We start from the raw sequence: 21,423 nt of genomic DNA, 5'->3' as shown, positions 1-21,423 counted from the left end.
CCCCTACAGAGACTGACATCAAGGTAGTTGCAGAATTCAGATTCTAATTCCAGTGTGGTTGGAGGTGGGGTGGATTCCAGGGAGGTCAGGAAGAGGTGAAGTACAGAATTGAGCCCCTTCAGAGGAGGTCATAGGAACTTTGCAGTATGACAATGGCTAGATATTGGCTAGAATTGGAGCAGGCTGGCAATGGCAGTTTCGTGTGGGTGGTAGGACCTAGGATTCAAACTTGAGGGCAAATTGTGGAGCACATACGACAAATGATGTAGAGCCTTTCCTATTTCCCTTCCTGATGTGTCATCCAAAACAATAAAGAATTAAGAATTAAGAAAGACTGATATTTTTGTTCAATTTCATGAAGAAAAATCTCATCAAACTAAGAGAACTATAATGACAAATCTTGTTAGAATATCATTAACCATATGAAAGTGACACAAAACAGAAAAATGGTGGGGGGTGGGAGGGATGAAAGAAAGAAAAAGTCTCCAACACTCAGGTGGTGTGTACAGGTGAATCTTCTGGTCAGTTGGTATGTTGCAGAAAGCTGGGCAACTAATAAATTAGGAGGCAGGAATTCATATTAATACTTTCCTGATATAGAGAAACTCTTGGTTTTAACAATCTACTTCTTTGTCAGGTATTGGTTCTTGATTTTAGACTCAGAAAAGATGGTAACAGTTATAACTGTAGTAGAGCAGGTGGAAACAAAGACCATGGAGCAGTCTAGACAGAAAGTGAAAGGTAAAAATGTCCCAGGGTAAGTAATCTAGAGAAGAAAGTGAAGAATTCTGCTTGGTGCCAATGGAGGGCTCCACCATGCCTCTGGTTCACCTAAAAAAATGAACCATTTGCCATTGGTCTCTGGGATTGAAGATTCACCCTCCCAATTTCCTGCCTGTCCTAAGCTTACCTGTAACTTACAGGGTTTTGTGGGGTTTTTTTTTTGTTGTTGTTTTGTGGAACACTCTACAAATGTTTGATAGATTTAAACCTCAGGATCCACTAGACCCTGCAGGGTACAGTGGAGCCGTGTGACTACCACTCCAATGCACCTCCACACATGTTCTTCCTCACAGTTCCTCCACAGAATTTCTTCTTCCTGGTTCCATTTGCTGCAGTAATTTGGGGCTGTATTCACTGACAAGTTCCAAGAGTTTACCCAATTTTGGTGACCGATAAACTCTTGACTAACAATTATGTGTGTGTGTCTATCTTTCCTGTAGGAGGAAATCAGTGGTGCTTCAGGATATTGTGAATTTGGGCTTCTGAAAGCAGAATTCTGATTTAACAGTATAATGGAATTCATGAATGTCATGGTGCTCATTTGAACCAACAAGCAGCCTTGTGAGAGGAATCTGCTTTTCCTCAAATCTGAAGAACACCAGGAGAATCTTTCTGGATGGAGTTACCAGGAATCCTTTGCTGAGGAAAGTGAAAAGGAAGATGCAATTTCTCCTGGGAAGGGGGGATGCTGATGTAGAGGGTGATAAGTATATGCCATGAAGCATTCAGTCACCTGGTTAGATTTAGAGTTAGAGAGGAAGCAAGGATGCAAGGAAGCAAGAAATGATAAAATTTATTCTAAGATAAAATTTGTGAATTTTGCGTGTGTGTGTGTGTGTGTGTGTGTGTGTGTATATATATATATGATGACAAACATACATATATGTTTGTCATAAACCAAGATCAGGAATCTTCAGGTTGAGTAAGACTGGATTTAGAATTGTCTGGGGGCTTTCAAAAGAGTCATTTAGTAAATAAGAAAGAATCCAGGTCTGCAGCATCAGAGTCTGAGCTGGGGGTATAGGTTTGTGTGAATTTGGGCCTGGCGGCTAAGGTCTGTAATCCCAGCTCTTTGGGAGGCTGAAGTTGAGGACTGCTTGAGCTCAGGAGTCTGAGACCACTCTGGGCAACATGGGCAGACCCCATCTCTACAGTAAATAAAAAAATTAACCCAAGGTGGTGGCATGCACCTTGCTGCCAGCTACTGTGGAGGTTGAGGTGAGAGGATTGTTTAAGTCTAGGAGGTCGAGACTGCAGTGAGCCCTGTTTGTGGCACTGCACTCCTGCCTGGTCCACAGAGGGAGACTCTGTCTGAAGGTGGGGAAATAAAAGATTTGTGTAAATTTGGTGCTGCTTTGTATTTCAAAATAGGAAAGTAGATATATGAATATATGGCATAAAAGGTCCAGATACTGGACCCCAGTGAACTCAATTGTTTCCAAGGTCTGACTTTAACCTTGCTAGGCTGAAGAATCTGGAATGGCTCAGATGTTTCCAGTGCAACTATAACTTTTGCCTCCTTTCGAGTAAGACTACAGAGGACTTGAGTATACTCAGAGTGTATCTGAGAAGTATCTGCTTCCAGAATGAATTAGAATTCCTGGATTTGAGTTATAATCATATGGCTGTTAAGGGATTATTGAAGACATATGGTTCTTAAGTTCACAATATTGAATTCAGGTGAATATTATAAATATTTGTACGTTGGATTATATTATGGAAGCACTTGGTAAAAATTGCCATGCAGGGATAAATGTAGGAAGGGGATTGCAGAGTCTGATATCTAAAAAATAAGTGGAGCAGCATTTGGAAACCCCTGTTCATATTTCCGATCTCTTTTTTCTCATTAGAACCTAACCGCTATCCTGTAATCCCTATTTTTGAAAAAATGTATTTAAAAACTCAGCAAACATTAATGGAGATATTCCAAGAGCCAGGCTTCTGGTTCCAAGACCCCACTCAGAGGACTAAGCTCAAATCTAATAAGATGTGTAGGCTTGGGGCCAATGGGGTGAGGGGATATCCACAGGAGGGCCAATCAAACAAGGCCTCAGACTCATGAACCTCAAATGTAGATGTTAGATTTTTTTCCTCCAATTGAGATTGTAAGTACAGCCACAGAGCTTCATGGATGCGATGAAAATGGTCATGTCTCAACTTTTAACCTGTGCCCAATTAGAGGAACTCATTGCCTATGGCATAGTGTCATCCAATAAAATGGTTTTTTTGTTGTCTACTCTTGTAGTTAGTACAGTGATAGTACATTGGACTTTTGTGTTAAAAGAAGTCATTTGTTATCCCAGCACTTTGGGAGGCCGAAGTGGGCAGATTACCTGAGGTCAGGAGTCCAAGACCAGCCTTACCAACATGATGAAAACCCATCTCTACTAAATTAGCCAGGCACGGTGGTGCATACCTGTAATCTCAGCTACTGGGGAGGCTGAGGCAGGAGAATCGCTGGAATTGGGAGGCAGTGATTGCAGTGAGCCGAAATTGTGCCACTGCAGTCCAGCCTGGGCAACAAGAGCAAAACTGTGTCTCAAAAAAAAAAAAAAAAAAAAAAAAAAAAAAAAAAATAGACCGGGTGTGGTGGCTCACGCCTGTTATCTCAGCACTTTGGGAGGCCGAGGCGGGCAGATCATGAGGTCGGGAGATCCAGACCATCCTGGCTAACAGTGTGAAACTCCGTCTCTACTAAAAAGACAAAAAAATTAGCCGGGCGTGTTGGCAGGCGCCTGCAGTCCCAGCTACTCGGGAGGCTGAGGCAGGAGAAAAGTGTGAACCTGGGAGGTGGAGGTTGCAGTGAGCTGAGATCCCACCACTGAACTCCAGCCTGGGCAACAGAGGAAGGCTCCGTTCCAAAAAAAAAAAAAAAAAAAAATTTGTTTTAAATGTAGCTTTTAAAACACATTTAATTTTTATTTTACTGTGTTTATTCTTCGTGGTCAGGCACATTTATGCCCTTTCGTTTCCTCCCTTGAGTTGTGGGCCTGGACTCCTAAAACCCCCATTTCTAAATTTGCCTTACAAACAGGGTCACAATGGTAGGCAGACTTGGTGGGACATGAGGCAATAAAAAGATGAACAGTCATTCTGGTTATGGTTTTACAGTGGGGTGGCAGCACATTAGCTTGGCTTTCACAGTGTGGGCTGCTTTTCCTAAGTGAACTCTGACAGGTAGAGTCCTCATATCCAGGAATAATTCCAGAAAACAATATAAAGAGGAAACAAATTGATTTTCAGGCCAGGATATAAACATAACCATAGTGGATGAGGGCTCATTAATTTACTAAACTTCAATGTGGTTATTACTTCATTGCCATTGTAAATCAAAAATAAAATTTGAAGCCCCCCTGCCACCAAGAGGTTCTCAGCCAAGGGCATTCCAAAGTTATGCTGAAAAAGCAGTTTCAAGCCATGCTGTAAAGGGGGAGTCAGGCATGCCTCATTTTATTTTCCTCTCTTTTAAAATTAATGATAGAACAGACTCTTGAAGTCTGGGTAGAAACATTTACAATCTGTCTGTCTGAAGTCTTCCACCTGGAGGCTTCATCTGTGACACCTTTGTCTCTGGAACACCTTATGGCAACCCAGACGTTCCTTTCTAGAGATAATAGTTATTGCAACAAATTGCCAATCATATTATTTTTGAACCTCTCCAACTTGAAAGGTCATGCTTCCAGTTATGCTGCCTTTCTGGACTGAACCAATATACACCTTAAATGTATTGATCTCATGACTTCCTAAAATATTATAAACCAGGTTGTGCACTGACTACCTGAAGCACATGTTCTCAGGATCTCCTGAGGGCTGTTTTATGGGCTAATGGTCACTCACATTTGGTTCATAATAAACATCATCAACTATTTTACAGGATTTGACCCTGTGTCTGCTGGACCTTCCAGAGGAGCAGCACATGTGCTGATTTCTTTGGGTTTCAAATTGACAACAGTCAATGGAAAACTGGATTCCAAATTCTACCAGGGAATACTGTGCCAGATGCTTTCAGTGGGACCCGCGCTGTCTCTGGGATTTCAAGTGCTATTACAATGGTCTCCCCCAGGGCACATTAAATGACTGGTGAGATCCCTAACTGGCATGGCTCCAGAACTGATGTGGAAGTTAGGAAACCCAGGTAGTCATTGATTTCCCAGCGCTATTGACGCTCTTCCTCTATCTCCTGGCTGAGAAAAGAAGACCAGGAAGAGCTGTGAGGGACTTCCAGGGTGGCATGTGGCTGTCTCCAGCACTCATAGATAACCTGGATTCTATCTGTAATAGGCTATGCTGATGGATCAGCAGGTTAACCCAAGCTGAAAAGAGCAGTCAAGCACATTGCTTGGTGTGTGAGGCAGAAACCAGGACAGCTGCTGATCCACCAGAGGACAAAAATCAATCCCATTTCACCAATTTGTCTCCTCTGTGTGGGGAGCATAGGACACTGAAGGTGGATGATGATCAACATCCACCTTCTGCTGCACAGGAAAGACAAGGGAAGACAGAGGAGGGAAACATCGAGCAGCCCCAGGGGTGTGTGTGTGTGTGTGTGTGTGTGTGTGTGTCTGTGTGTGTGTGTCTGTGTGTGTGTGTACCTCGACAGTGGATAGAGGAAGGGAGAGGAGGGTTGAGGTCTTCCCACTAGAGGAGTGAAATGAGCAGAACTGAGAAAAGAGGTCCCAGAAAAGAAAGAGGAACCTATAAGCCACCACAGAACTTTCTTTCCTCAGGGAATGGTCTCTTGCTCAATTAGGGGCTGGGTATCCTTGTGAAGTCACTGGAGGTTTTCAAGGGGTGGGTTTCCTGGCTTCGGTAGACTCAGGGTCCCTAGGGTCCAGTTAGGAGAGACGCCTGTGAGGGCTCCCGAATTGGAATAAGAGCCGGAAGAACTGACAGCGCTGGGGGCGCACTAAGCACACTCTACGCCTGAGAGTTGGGGGTGGGGAGGTTGGAGGAAAAAGGGGCTGCTTTTTCCTGCGTGCAGGCTTCAGATTCACAGGGGGTGTGAGGAGAGGGCGGCGGCGGAGGAGGCAGCGGCTATTTATTCTGGGAAGATGGCTCAAGTGAGAAGTGAGGCAGCTGTGGCCTCAGAGGGTCTGGCGGGTGGCTACCGGGATCACCAGGGGCTGGACTTTGAGACGTCCAGGACGAAGTGTTGCCCTTTCAGTGCTGCCCTCCCTGTGTCTGCTGGACCTGTTGGAGCCGCAGCGCAGCGTATCTTTGACTTCAGGTAAAATAATTCAATACACTGAGGCCCAGGGGGAACAAAGCAAGTCTACTCCATATCTCTGAAGAGCTGGTGTTTTTCAGAGCCTAAACTCAATCAGAAGCCTGGTGGCAAAAGTACCTCTCCAGTGCAGTCCATACAGGTTACTTCTTGCAACATAGAGGCGACTGAAGCATGGTAAGCAGATCTAGAAAGGCAACATCTCTAGCAGATCTAGAGATGCTAGCCAATGTTAGCTAGCAGTGTCTTTATGTTGATAAACCTATTCAGAATGTTAACTTTGTTTGTTGGTTTGTTTGTCCGTTTTTGTCTCCCAGGCTGGAGTACAGTGGTGCGATCTCGGCTCGCTGCAACCTCCAGTATTTCTCCCGCCTCAGTCTTTCAGGCAGCTGGAATTACAAGCTCCCCACCGCCACACCCAGAATCTTTTCAGAGACAGGGTTTCGCCATGTTGCCCGGGCTGCTTTCAAACTCCCTATTTCTTAGTCTGACCAAGTCAGAATTTAGCTATTTCTTAGCGTAGCAAGTTGAGATTTATTCCAGTTTCGATTTCTAATTGTAATAACAATGCTGGCTGGCTTTAACCGTGCCTACGTATTTGCAGTCGTTGCAAGTTCCTGTTTTGTAATAGGAACCCCCATTACAGCCGTGAGAGCGGTTTTTAAGTCCTGTACAAATCTGGGTACTGGAGAATGTAATTTAAAAAGTTTTTAGCAGTGCCTGAAATCTTTTAGTCATACCAAGTTTGATTTCATAGTAGAGATTCTCGCCCTGGCTATGCTTGTGATTTTTCACTCATGTAGAAGTTGAGGTGTTTAGTCTACAGTAACTTTTTGGTGTCGCAAATACCGGTTTAGCCGCGGCTGTTTCTTCTTAATCCGAGGAAATTTCGGATAGGCGCAAGAGGCACAGAGTTAGTGCTAATACAAATATAGCCGTAGGATAGCGTCGTTCAACACTGCACTTTCTTTGTAGGGTTATTTGTATGTTTTGTATACTCAAAACAATTTTTTTTATGTGTCTTGTTCTGGGAGCGAGGTTACTGGTGTATTTTATTTTCATTTCTGTTTGCTTTAAAAATTTAATTATTTTATTTTTTATTTAAATGTTATGTATTTTATTTTTTCTTACCCACTGCCCTCCCCAGGAGAGTAAATGTGGCATAATTTCTTCTACTGATTTTGAGTATCATGTCTCAGCTTCCTACTAACTAGCCTTCTCCCGTGAGCCGGGGAGCAGAGCTGGTGGCTGGTCTCTAGGATTCTCTTCCGCGGCTCTTCTCTCAAGTCGAGCCAGCAGTTCCGCATCAGCACTTTCGCCAATAGCGGAGACTCGGTGTTTTCTGCGCTGCTGCACGATTGGAAGCGTTGAACAAAACAGAACGTTTTGGCCGGGCGCTGTGGCTCACGCTTGTAATACTAGCACTTTGGGAGGCCGAGGAGGGTGGATCACTCGAGATCAGGAATTCGAGACCAGCCCCGCCAACGGGTGAAACCCCGTCTGTACTAAAAATACAATAATTAGCTGGGCGTGGTGGCGGGTGCCTGTAATCCCAGTTACTCGGGAGGCTGAGGCAGTATTCTTGAACCCAGGTGGCGGAGGTTGTAACGAGCCGAGACTGCGCCACTGAACTCCAGCCTGGGCGACAAAGCGAGACTCCTTCTCAAAAACAAAACAAAAAAACCCAGAACGCTTCTCGTTCACAGACTCAGAAGTGCTTTGTAGTAACGCTTCCTCTCTCCTAGCACGGCCAGTTTCCCCGAGCTGGCTGGCTCACGGTCTCAGCCCGGTGATTGGCCAAGGAGGAGCTCTTTCAACACTTTCGCTGGAAGGGCTTGGGCTCGGTTTTTCTGCCACAGGTGTGTTTCACTGGGTAGGTGCTTTCTCGGTGGAAGCACCGTACAACCTTCCAACCCCCGATATTTCTCAGAGACTGCGATTTCTTAGTGGCAATACCTAACTGCGCCAAAAATAAAGTTTGCCGCTGGATACGCCGCTAGTTGTTCAGAGTCGGCGTTTGCTATTGATGCAGGATTGCTGCTTCTAAGCTCAGCTATATCCCGGTCCTTGTCCCACAATCAGGAGGAAATGGGCACGCGGATATCGAAGAGAGAGTGGAGTAGAATTTATTAAGCGTAAACGAAAGGTCTCATCAAAAACAGGGGTCCTCAAATCAGGTTGCCGGTTGCTACTTTCACAGTTGAATACAAAGACTTTTATATGAAAGCTGATGGGGCTAGGTTCCTTGATTGTATAAGGCGAGAATTTCGGGTGGCCCTTGTCTGTTCCCCCAGTGCGCATGCGCGCTGTTAGTCCGCAGCAGGCAAATTTAGGCAAGTCCCCTGTGCAAGTTCCCTTATCTGCACAAAACACCAGTCGGAGGTTCTCTGGGGACCCTTCCCTTACAGTCTCCCTAAAGCTGGCTAATTCCTTTCACTATGTCCCAGTACCCCTGGTTCCTCGGACTGGCACTTTCTCAGTCATAGCGCCGCTCATTCGTCCAAGCAGGATTGATATCGGTGGCAGCACCGCTGGTGGGTCGAGCTTGTCGCTTCTCCTGAGCAGTTTCGTTAGTTTTTGGGTCCTAGCACCGCTAGTGGTACCATCGCGGCTCTTCATGGGTCGTGGAGTTGCAGGACGTTTGCCAACTCCACCCCACGCTGCCTGCTTAGGTTCGACTACGGGGCAAAAAGAACAGACTCCTGCAAAGGAAGAACCCCGAGGGTTGGATATTTAGGAATGACGTCCTTTGCAGTGCCACGTTCGCAGATGCTGCACTTGGCTTTCTCCTCCCTCCTGGGGAAGAATTGATGTTTACTTCTGCCCACTCTCCGGGCTGCATTATCCAGAGATTTCGGGGACTAGGCTACCTGAGATTTTAGAGCTTCTACTGGATCATCCTTTTGGAAAAAATTATCAGTTACAATAACGTCTATCCGGTCCGGGTGCGGTGGCTCACACCTGTAATCCCAGCCCTTTGGGAGGCCGAGGAGGGTGGATCACGAGGTCAGGAGATCAAGACCATCCTGGCCAACATGATGAAACCTCGTCTCCACTAAAAGTACAAAAATTAGCCGGGCGTGGTGGTGCGCGTCTGCAGTCCCAGCTACTCGGGAGGTTAAGGCAGGAGAATCGCTTGACGGGGAGGACTAGCTTGCAGTGAGCCGAGATCCTGCCACTGCACTCCAGCCTGGCAACAGAGCGAGACTCCGTGTCAACAACAACAACAACAACAACAATAATAACAATAATGTCTATCCATGTTCTTTAAAAAAGTTTGCCTTCACGATTCTTTGTCAATTTGGTTGGCTTTCTCAAAATAACAGAGAAACATCAAATACCTTTTGTTTCTTTTGTTTTGTTCGTTGTTCTTGTTTTAGGATTAAGACTAAGTCAGAGGTCTGTGGCTGGGTAAGGAGTGCGGGTAGGAAAGAAGCCAGTACTCCTCCCGCTTACATTCCTTGATTCCTCAACCCAAGCACATACTTGGTAGGACTGTCTTTGGCCAAAAGCTGTTATCTTTCCAAGTTCTTCCTGGGCTCTGACAAGTGCCTGGGAAGTGGTGTTGTAGTTCCCAACTCTACAAATTGTTGTTCTGGAGGGTGGGTTGGCAGAACCAAGTTGACTAGTTGAAATGTGAGTGGGGCAGCTTAGATAGGCAATGATTACCTAAAGGCTGTAAAGCCAAGCGACTAGACCTGTATACCTTGGTGGTGAAGACCTAGGAAACCAGGTCTCCATCACTTATACACTATAAAGTGTAACATTTAAGAAGTAAACTGAAATCTTATGCTTCATATTCCTTTTCAGAAAACTGAATGGCATATTACACTAATCATGGTGTCCACTTTTTTTTCCCTGAGTTATATACTATTAAAAGATCTTAGAACACTCTAGCACAATGTAAATGTTCATTATATATTAATTACAATTACTTTATGTAATTGTTCTTTTTCAGTGATTTTTTTATATACCTCAAATCACCAAACACAAGCCTGAATCCACTAAAATGTCCCTTTTAACACCCTCATTTTGAGACAGCTCATGGTTCTCCCTGATAAGTTCTTGGGTGAGGAGTAATAAACCCAGTTTCTTCAACTTCTAATTCAGTTTCTGATGGTCTTTGGCTAAAGCATATTCACACATATGAGGAATTGATGAAAATGACATCTAGCAGGGACGTTAATGGTTCTTAAATACTTCAGGTTCATTTCTGATTGGCCTTTATTTCTAATAAAGGTATCCGAGGCTGGGCGCAGTGGCTCACGCCTGTAATCCCAGCACTTTGGGAGGCCGAGGTGGGTGGATCACTTGAGGTCAGGAGTTCAAGAGCAGCCTGGCCAACATGGTGAAACCTCGTCTTTACTAAAAATACAAAAAAATTATCTGGGAGCGGTGGCGGGCGCCTGTAGTCCCAGCTACTCAGGAGGCGGACGCAGGAGAATGGCATGACACCGCGAGGGGGAGCTCGCCGTGAGCCGAGATCGCGGCACTGCACTCCAGCCTGGGCGACAGAGTGAGACTCAGTCTCAAAAAAATAAATACATAAATAAAATAAAATAAATAAAAAATAAAAATTAGCCAGGTGTGGTGGCGTGTGCCTGTAATCCCAGCTACTCGGGAGGCTGAGTCAGGAGAATCACTTGAACCTGGGAGGTGGAGGTAGGTTGCCGTGAGCTGAGATTGCACCACTGCACTCCAGTCTGGGTGACAGAGTGAGGCCCTGTCTAAAAAGAAAAAAAAAAAAAGTGTATCTGAGAAAGGCAAGAAAGAAGAAAGTTTAGAGGGTGCCAAGAATTTTTAAAAAATCTTTACTTCCCCCAAATTTGGAGAGTAATACTTCATCATTGGCAATGGGAAGTAGTTTCAAATATTTCTGTAATTATTTGAAAGTGGAAGTATCAAATAGAGTCCCATAATAAGTTTCCTTATTAACAACTTGGAAGTTCCTAGAGTTTTGAAAGGTAATGTTTTGGATTTTTTTTTTTATAGAGTATAAATTTTGTATCTATACTCATTTGCAAGGAGATCCTGCCCTGAATCATGATAAGGCTATGTATTGTGATTATTGTTTTCTTATTGTTAGAAAGTCTTCACTCTTTAAGTTTTGTCTGTAACCATTCTTTCCATGTGGGAAAGCCTTTAAAGGATACAGTCCTCAAAGAAAAAAAAAAACCCTCTGATTATGATTATGTATGATAAATTTAATTGATACTCCTATATTGTTCTTGAAAATATAGTACTTAATTCATAAAATGCTTGTCAAAACTAGAGTGTATTTTGCCCCACACCTTCAGTAACATTGCGTATAATAATTTAAAAGATCTTTGTAGTTGCTGAGGCAAAATTGTATAAATACTTGTGTAAAAATAGAGTGCATTTTGCGCACATCCCTAGTAATATTGGCTATAATTAAATGATCTTTGTAGTTTCTCAGGGAAAATATACATGTTGGTTTTAACTTTCACTCATTTGATTTTGGAAGCATCACATTTCTACAGGCATGAGCCACCTCACCAGGCCTTTTCTTCTTCATTTTTTTAGTAAAGAAAGATAAAAATAATGTCCATTCTTTGTAAGATACTGGAAAATAACTTGGTTTCCGAAGAGTTTCCATCCAGTCCCAAATTCGGAAAAATGAACCTGCACACTCCAGTGCAATGTCAAATCAAGACAAACAAGAGGCAAATGTTACTAACATTAGAAAACGTATAGTCTTCATTAAAAGCAAGAATGGGAATTCCTTGGGACCAGAAGTGCAAAGAATTCCTGGAAGTGGACTCTAGGTGTCTGCAGAATGAACCCTGAGAGAAGCAGCAGCAGCGCCAGTTGGTGAGTGCTTATTGGGGGAATTCTCCTGGTGACCCCAGGAAGCTGGTTTCAGCTTCTTGCAAACTCCAGTTCTTGCAAATCGTCATTCTACTTTGTCGCTATAAATTTGTCTACTCTACGTACCTCACACAAGTGAACCATGCAGAATTTGTCTTGTTTGACTGGTTTGTTTCACTTAACATGTTGTTTTCCAGGTAAATCCATATTGCAGCATGTATCAGAATTTTCTTTCTTTTTGAAGCTGAATAATGTTCCATTGCATGTACATACTCCATTTTGTTTATTTATTCATCCATTGATGGACACTTGGGTTGCCTTCATTTTTTTGGCTTTTGTGAATAGTGCTTCTATGAACACAGGTTTATAAATACCTTCAACTGCCTGCTTTCAAATGTTTGTGTATATCCCCCGCAAGAGAATTGCCGAATCTCATGCTAATTCTATTTTGAATTTTTGGAGGAAATGTTATGCTGTTTTCCATCATGGCTGCATCATTTTATATTCCTACCAGCAGTGTACAAAGGTTCCAAGTGCTCCACATTCTTCTGTTTTTTTTCAATAGTCATCCTAGTGGGTGTGAGGTAGTTACATTCACTTTTGCACTTGGAAAACTGGGGGCAAAAACCTAGGGCATGGCAAAGTATAATAAAATGTGCAAAAAATAAGAAAAAAATCATTTATGTGTTTATGTATTTATTTATTTTGAGATGGAGTTTCACTCTTGTTGCCCAGGATGGAGTACAATGGCACGATCTTGGCTCACTGCAACCTCCAGCTCCCAGGTTCAAGCAATTCTCCTGCCTCAGCCTCCCAAGTAGCTGGGACTACAGGCACCCACCACCATGCCCGGCTAATTTTTTGTATTTTTAGTAGAGACGGGGTTTCACCATGTTAGCCAGGATGGTCTTAATCTCCTGACCTTGTGATCTGCCTGCCTCAGCCTCCCAAAGTGTTGGGATTACAGGCGTAAGCCACCACACTCGGCCAAAAGGAAACTCTTGTATATTGTTGGTGGGAATGTAAATTAGTCCAGCCATATGCAACAATATGGAAGTTCCTCAAAAGATTAAGCATAGAACTACCATATGATCCTGTAATTCTACTGCTGATTATATAGCCAAAGGGAGTAAAATCAGTATGTCAAAGAGCTATCTGCACTTCTGTGTTTATTGTAGCGCTGTTCATAAGAGCCAAATCAACCTAGGTGTCCATCAAGGGATGAAGGGATAAAGAAAATGTGGTAGATGTCCATGAGGGAATACTATTCAACCATAAATAGAAGGCTATCCTGTTCTTTGCAACAACATGGATGAACCTGGAAGACATTATATTAAGTAAAATAAGCCAGGCATAGAGGGGCAAGTACTGCATGAGCTCACTTATGTATGGAATCTGAAGAAATCAAACACATGGAAGTAGAGATTAGAATGGTGGTTACCAGGTGCTGGGGTGTAGAAGGTATTGAGTAGATGTTGTTCAAAGGATACAAAATTCCAGTTAGAAAGGAGGAATAAGTTCATGAAACCTATTGTATAATATGGTGATTATAATAATTAACAGTGTATTGTATACTTGAAAATTGCTAATAGATTTTAAATGTTCTTACGATATAAGTATGTGAGGTAAGGAATATATTAATTAACTTGAATTAATCATTCTACAATATATACATTGATTTAATCATTCTACAATGTATGCATTTGTCAAATAATAATGTTTTATTCCATAAATAATATAATTTTGTTTTTTCAGTTAAAATTTTAAATAAAAATATACATAAAAGAAAATATTCCAAAAAATATATCTGAGAATGAAGACGTTAAATGGGAATTAGTAATTGTGAGCCTGGCAGAAGACACTGCAGTGTTCAGACCAAGGATATCAGTATCCAAAAAAGAAGTGGATGGAGTCTCGGCTGCATGTGCTCATGTTGCACCATGGATGAGGGATGTAATGTCTTTTGCCATTTTGCATTTCCAAATATATTCTCAAATTTATTCCTAACAGTGTGTTTGCTACACAATGAAATAATAGAAATAAAATATAATACATTATTTGAAAAGATATCCAGGAAGCAGGAAGTACAGTCAGGGATCCCAGGAATGGGTATGGTGATGACTGTTGCACCAGGGCTTGGAGGGCAGGATCTTTCCTCTAGAAACTCTGTGTGTCAGGCATGCCTAGACAAAATACACTTATATTTGATGTTTTAGCATATCAAAGAGGTATTGCTTGGTTTAAAGATGAGGTTCAGTGAGTTTACACCACAGTCCAAGATCACAAAAGTAGTTCATGCTGGAGTTGGATTGAAGTTCCAGGTCATCAGGCATTCATATCAAGTAGGGAGATAAGTAAAGAAATAATTAGGTTGGGTTTTGAAAAAGAAGACTCCTACGCCTTACCTAAAATTGTACCTTAAATTTTTTTTGTTTTGTTTTGAAACGGAGTCTTGCTTTGTCTCCCAGTCTGGAGTGCAGTGGTACAATCTCCACTCACTGCAACCTCTGCCCGCCGGGTTCAAGTGATTCTTGTGCCTCAGCCTCCTGAGTAGCTGGGATTACATGCGCCTGCCACCATGGCTGGCTAACTTTTGTATTTTTAGTAGAGACAGAGTTTCACTGTGTTGGCCAGGCTGGTCTTGAACTCCTGACCTTAAGTGATCTGCCCCGGCTTGGCCTCCCAAAGTGCTAGAATTACAAGGATGAGCCACTGCCTCTGGCCTGTAATTTTTCTATTTTTTGTCTATATTACATTATCCAGATTAAAAGGAGGTTATAATTTTCACACCTAAAGGGCAAATATGTTGAGCTAATGTGATGTTTTTTATAGTATTTTTTGCAAGACCCTTATATGTTATGTGATTATATGCATTTTTTATTAGTTATTCTCCTTCCTCTGTTATTCCTACTTCCACTGCAATTCCTCTCATCAGTAACTACCAGTTTTAACATTATTCCTTTAAATTAATTTCCAAATGGAAATGACAGTCGTGAAACCATTCCTATAAACTTTATAAAGTCAATCAGGGAAAATGGAAGGAGAATAAAAAATATATCAAGCCTGAAGTACATTCAGCATTAATGATTAGGTCACCTTGCTCTCTGACCTTCTTGCTGAAAGTTCTTTGGTGCTTATTGCTCCAAATTATGAGAATAATTATGCAGACCCTGTTACAAGATTACAGTTTCCTTTAACTACTCTGTAGAGAACACCTTGAATGTTGTAAAATGCTAAGGTTTCCATTTGAGATATTCTTTTTTTTTTTTTTTTTTTTTTTTGAGACGGAGTCTCGCTGTGTCGCCCAGGCTGGGGTGCAGTGGCGTGATCTCGGCTCACTGCAAGCTCCGCCTCCCGGGTTCACGCCATTCTCCTGCCTCAGCCTCCGAGTAGCTGGGACTACAGGCGCCCGCCACCACGCCCGGCTAATTTTTTGTATTTTTAGTAGAGATGGGGTTTCACCATGTTAGCCAGGGATGGTCTCGATCTCCTGACCTCGTGATCCACCCGCCTCGCCTCCCAAAGTGCTGGGATTACAGGCTTGAGCCACCGCGCCCGGCGAGATATTCTTTTATGTACTGAAGACTGATAAAACTATTGATACCAGCTAACCTGAAAGACCCCATGAGGAGCTGACTCACTGAAGAATACAGTTTCTGTATTTTGATGATTTCATCCCCTTTACCCCAAACAATCAATGACCCCAATTTTTCAGTCTCTTGCTCTCCACAATCTCCTTAAAAACTCCAGACCTGGGCCGGGCTTGGTGGCTCACTCCTATAATCCCAGCACTTTGGGAGGCCGAGGCGGGTGGATCACGAGATCAGGAGTAGGAGACCAGCCTGACCAACATGGTGAAAACCCATCTCTACTAAAAATACAAAAATTAGCCGGGTGTGGTAGTGCACACCTGTAATCCCAGCCACTCAGGAGGCTGAAGCAGCAGAAGGCTGAGGCAGGAGAATCGCTTGAACCCGGGAGGCAGAGGTTGCAGTGAGCCGAGATCACACCACTGCACTCCAGCCTGGGTGATGGAGCAAGATTCTGTTAAAAACAAAACAAAACAAAACAAACAAAAACCTCCAGACCAGAACTTCTCAGGGAGGTGAATTTGAGGGTCCCTCCTACTTCCTCACTTGGCTGCCCTGCTAACATTAAATTCTTTCTCTGCTGCAAGCCCTGCTGTTTCAGTGTTTTGGTGTATATTTATGTTGTTGCACAGCAGGTATACAAAACTGTTGGTCCTGTAACAATCAGACACATCTTTTGTGTTGGTTTGTCTTTTTTTGTTTATTTGTTTCAGAGGACCTAATTGGATTCTTTAGCAAGCTAAGTAATTTGAAGAGCGAGGCTAAGCCAATGTAGTACTAGAGGTACACTGGCCTTCTTGGGCTTAACATTTGTCTGGAATTATAATGTCCTGAATCTAAGAAACTAGTCATTGTAAGATGTGTCATTATTTCAATACTACTAAGAAAAATCTGCTAATTAAACTATGTCACAGCCCTGAAAGACCACCAGATTTAAAATATATACCTGTTTCAGAGATATGAAAATAGCAAAAGACATCTCAAAATGATTAAATTCAGGTATTCAGTTCTTTATTTTCAATTCTTGGTGTCATTTTATTTTGTTTACTTATAGTCAATAGCAAGGAGCTTAGAGTTGCAATTTTTAAAATATATTAACATGATTGCATTTGTCTTTTTACAGAGTAGTTCAAAACATTGAAAAAAATTGTTTATGTGGGGAAATTATTTCTCCTCTTCAATTTCTGTAAAGTAACTTCTCATAAGCAATTTTACATTCTTGTCCCACTTTTTAGTTGTCCCCCAAGATTGAGTAGTTCATATTGAATGGTGATTTGTGACAGGCCCTCTGCCAAGTGTACTTTTCTACTTTACTTTATTTACTTCTCATTTGGAAATCATGGCACAGAGAATTATCTAATTCAAACATTGTCTGATGCAGAGTTTGGGAGGGAACCCGGACATAAAAAGTTTAGTCCCTCCAATTCTGTTCCCTTTCTTTTAGCCAGCTTTGCTTGGAAAATACACTTTGTGGTAGTTTTGTAGTGTGCTTGCTTTTCCATTGTCTCTATTTTGTAGAGGCACAGCCTCACTCAGGGAGATTTTAGGTGGTACAGTTTTGTCTGCGGATGGATGGGGAAATGTAATTTTGCCATTCAGTGTTAAGAAATTTATTTTTGGTGTAAATTTAAGGTCTATCTTCCAATCTAATTTTTTATGGATATGATTTTTTGTATCCCTTCTCCCAGCTCTCTAAATCAACATAACCAATGTGAATTCTGAGTTCATTATTCAATTACTTATTTTTAATTTAGATTTATTTATCGATATGTATCTACGTATGTTAATGGATATTTTAAAAATATTAACTTTATAAAATATAACCATGCCCTATGTAGTCTTATCAACCTTTTTTTTACTGAACGTTATATTGTTATGATGCAGCCAGACTTTCGAGTAATTTAATTTACTTATTTGAACTTTGTAAAATATTCCATTTTGAAAATATACCATAATAATTTTCATCCATTCTCCTAATAATGGAGTTTTGGATCCTCCCTTTCCATCAGGTTTTTGTCGCTGTTAAAAGCAAAGGTACCAACATTCTTTTACATATTTCCTGGTATGCATTTATGTGCAAGAACTTTTCTTGGGAGTGTACTCTGAAATGGAGTTAGTAGGTTTTGAGATATGTGACTTGCAGCTTCATAAGACAACAGATTCTTTTTCAAAGTGATGGTGCCACACATGTTCCCACTTACAATACATAAGATACTCTAAAGTTTCATATACTCTCTAACACTTGGTATTGTCAGGTATTTTAACATTTAATCACTGAAAGGGTGAAACTAGCAGTGGCCAACAATCGTTGAGTAGTCAGGCAACTTCACCCCATATGGATGTTGTTGACCACCACAGGATTCCCTTCACAGATGCCCCTTCCTGATTCCTCATTTTGATTTATCAGATTCTGTTCATGATTACAATTGTTATGAGATAATCCTGGCACTGTAACATCTTCCCAAACTGAGAAGAAGCTAAGGCCCATTTTTGTGCTCTCAGTGTTTATAATACTGCTAATTCAAGGCTATTGGAGAGCTTGTTTTTTGTATGCAGTTCAGTCAGTTCTATCTAAGAAGCAAACATTGGAAACGTATTTGAAACTTAAAAAATAAAAGGTTTAAAAAAGTTTTAAAAATAAAACTGCTATGGAAACTGCTTTACCCGAAGTTTTTGTCCACAGCATTAATTGGATTACCTATCAGGGCAGATAAAGTTTAGCCATGAGGATAGGTCCCAATTTTGTCAGAAATAATTTGGATCCAGCTGTCTTCTGTAAAATAAAGAGTTTATGATGCCATGTCATGGCTAGAGTTTCACGGTAACATCTATTTGATCTTTGTGTGTATGGATACGTGTTTCTATGTATGTTACATGTATTATATGTTATGTCTACAATGGAATCACATTGGTTTATAAGTAAATGAGTGCTCATAAACATAGTAAGGAAGCCCAAATGTTTTTCAAATTTATGTGAATTTAGTAATCTTTAATAACAAGTTTGCCTTAAAATTATTGACAAAATAAAAACAGAAAAGTCTTCAGAATTGTCAGCATACATTTTTGTCTGGGTTTACTAATTAGATGAGTTTTATATTTGCCTTTGCTAGATATTTTAAAGTGCAAGGATTTGACATGAATGTTATAAGAACATAAACGCAACCAAAAACAGAATACTCTTTCTTTGAATGACTTTTTTGATAAATAAGGCTAATTTAACATTGTTGGTTCCATAAGAACAGCTAATTTTTCTGAATTATCAGCAAAAATGCCTGTGTGTTTAAGATTTTTGCTTAGGCAAACACCTGATATTCACAGAGTATGCAAATGGTTAACAACAACAACAAAAAAAACTTTGAGCGATGATTATCTTTGCCTAATGTCTCAGTTCTAACAACTAATGTAGATAAACTGCTACAAATGAATAAATTGAGTAAATATAAATAAAGTCAATGCTTGTAGGTGAACTTTTAATGTAACTTAAAGTCTTAAAATTATTTCAGATACCATTGAATGTCTGAGTCATTTCTGATTTAAAAAGAATTATGACATAGGGCATTAGTCACACTTTTGAACCCATTAATGTGAAATAAAATCTATGCTATGAGTTAAGCATTAGTGAATCTCAATGAGTTGAATAAGAATAAGGTCCCAGTCTGGAAGGTAATCAAAGAATAAAAAGGAATAGACCCAATGGATGCCTGTATACTTGCCCCCATATAGGCAGGCAATGAATGTGAAACAATACCACCTGCCAGAGGGGCACTGAAGTAACCCAAATAATCCAGGGTGTTAGAGTGAGACACTATCTCAAAATTAATCACCTATTTTATTACAATAAATTAATAATAAATTTATAAATAATAAATTAGTGTCAACATCTGGTTTATGGGTGTTAGATCAGAACCCATAAACTAGATGTTAACACTAATTTATTTATTAATTAATGCATTTGAGGGAACAGGAGAGTTTCAAAGTCCCAAATGAATGTATTCTCTATGGCACATTTTTATATCACAGTCTTCTGAAATGCCTACAGAAAGAAATGAGTCTTAGTTGCTGTAGGTCCTGAGATGGGCAGAGATTATGAGAGCGAGCATCACATAGACTTGGTGCTATGGACTGAATTGTCTTCCCCAAAATTCATGATAATTTTTGTTTTGCTAATCCACAAGGTGGTGGTATTTAAAGATGGGGCCTTTGGGAGACAACTGAGTTTAGATGCGGTTATGAGGGTTGGGCTTTCATAATGGGATTAGTGTCCTTACGAGAAAAGGAAGAGATCATATGTCTCTCTCATTCTCTACCCTTCTCCATCTCTCACTTTCTCCCCCTTTCTGCCTCTCCTTCTTTCTCTGCGCCATGTGAGAACACAGCTACAACACGGCAATCGGCAAGACGGGAAGAGAGCCCTCACCAGGAGCCGAATCACTGGCGCTTTGATCTTGCGCTTCCAGATCCTGGGCGAGACTCACCGGGGCAGACTTCTGTAGCTGCCTGGAATTTTCTGATCTGGAATTAATGCCCTGGAACCCTGTGGCTGTCAACTTAGAAGGCTAAGAGTCTTCCTCTGGTCCTCTTTAATCTGCCTCCATTCCTTGTTATTTGTTTTGTTTTGATTTTCAAGTAATGAATTTATTTTTCCAGTTAACATAATCAACCAGCCCATGCCACAGCATATTAAATCACGAAGTACATATCCAAGGAACATAATGTCTTTATTGGGTTGCAAAACTTTAGCAAATCAATATAGTACTTTTTATTGCAAGAAAAGCATATTTCTATTAGAGACATATATTATTTTAGTGATAATTTTCGCTCCAAATATATTTAAGTACTAAACCAAAACACTGGTTTTTAATAATGGTTTATAGCAGAGCAAGTTATTTTATACGAATTAATGTCTTTGAAAACTACACAGTTTCTCCTTTTAAACTGAATTCTCTCATGCAAGCTGTTGAAGTTTATAGCAACAGGGCAATTGTGTGTATGTAAGAGATGGCTCTACTTTGTTCTGGCATGGGACCAAAGCCAGGTAGGGGTCCAATGTGTGAAAAGTTTTAGAATTCTATCTTGATTTGACGTCAATGCCACCTTCCAAGCACTTTAAAAAAAGGTTAAAATTTTGTTTATGTGCCATTAGTGAGTGTAAATTTTTTCAAACTTAGTGAAAAACAAAGACCAAAAACCAGAAATATCATTTGACCCAGAAATCCCATTGCTGGGTATTACCCAAAAGAATATAAATTGTTATATCATAAAGACACATGCATGTGTATGTTCATTGCAGCACTATTCACAATAGCAAAGATATGGAGTCATCCAAAATGCTCATCAATGGTAGACTGGATGAATAAAATGTAGTACATATACACCATGGAATACAATGCAGCCATGAAAAAAAACAAGATGATGTCTTTTTCAGGAACATAGACAGAGCTGGAGGCCATTATCCTTAGCAAACTAATGCAGGAACAGAAAAGCAAATCCCATATGTTCTCACTTATAAGCTGGAGCTGAATAATGAGAACACATGGACACAAAGAGGGGAATAACAGACACTGGAGCCTGTTGAAGGTGGATGGTGGAAGAAGGGAGAGGATTGGGAAAAATAACTAATGGGCAGGAAGCGTCATATCTGGATGATAAAGTAATGTGTACAACAAACCCCCATGACAAAAGTTGATCTGTTTAACAAAGCTGTACGTGCACCCTGAAGTTAAAATGAACGTTAAAAAAGATTGCTTTCAAAAAATCGTTAAATTTTCACATAAATACTGGAATCCTCAAAATCAGACAGTCATTTCAAACAACACGAATTTCAGATGATCCCTTTTATTTAGAGGTCATGCATCTCTTTGTTTTTATGTAATGTTACATCCTTATATCAGTCTACTTTTAAAAATTCTACTTAAAACGTATTTATATTTTTAAAATACATATATTGCCAGCTTGGAGAGACGTGGGGTACTTGACGTTGTCTTCACATGTTCATTA

The 21,423-nt window shown here is 40.9% G+C and overlaps 2 long non-coding RNA genes across 2 annotated transcripts in view; both read left to right on the top strand.

The window, feature by feature from the left end:
- LOC141406987 (uncharacterized) overlaps positions 1–2,126 on the top strand; it is a 125,641-nt gene extending 123,515 nt beyond the window's left edge. Inside the window, exon 3 of the long non-coding RNA XR_012413637.1 lies at positions 1,224–2,126. This is a non-coding gene — a long non-coding RNA (uncharacterized lncRNA). The remainder of the gene's footprint in view (positions 1–1,223) is intronic.
- Positions 2,127–5,715: 3,589 nt separating this feature from the next.
- Positions 5,716–11,843, top strand: LOC135971276 (uncharacterized). Its single transcript, XR_010587356.2, has 3 exons — positions 5,716–6,010; positions 6,091–6,184; positions 11,552–11,843. It is a non-coding gene; the product is annotated as an uncharacterized lncRNA (long non-coding RNA).
- Positions 11,844–21,423: the final 9,580 nt, after the last annotated feature.

The sequence above is a fragment of the Macaca fascicularis genome, chromosome 6 (assembly GCF_037993035.2).
Source record: "Macaca fascicularis isolate 582-1 chromosome 6, T2T-MFA8v1.1".
In the NCBI taxonomy this organism is placed as follows: Eukaryota; Metazoa; Chordata; class Mammalia; order Primates; family Cercopithecidae; genus Macaca; species Macaca fascicularis.
The sequence above is the reverse complement of the archived record's forward strand: the minus strand, read 5'-3'. Positions and strand labels throughout refer to the sequence as shown.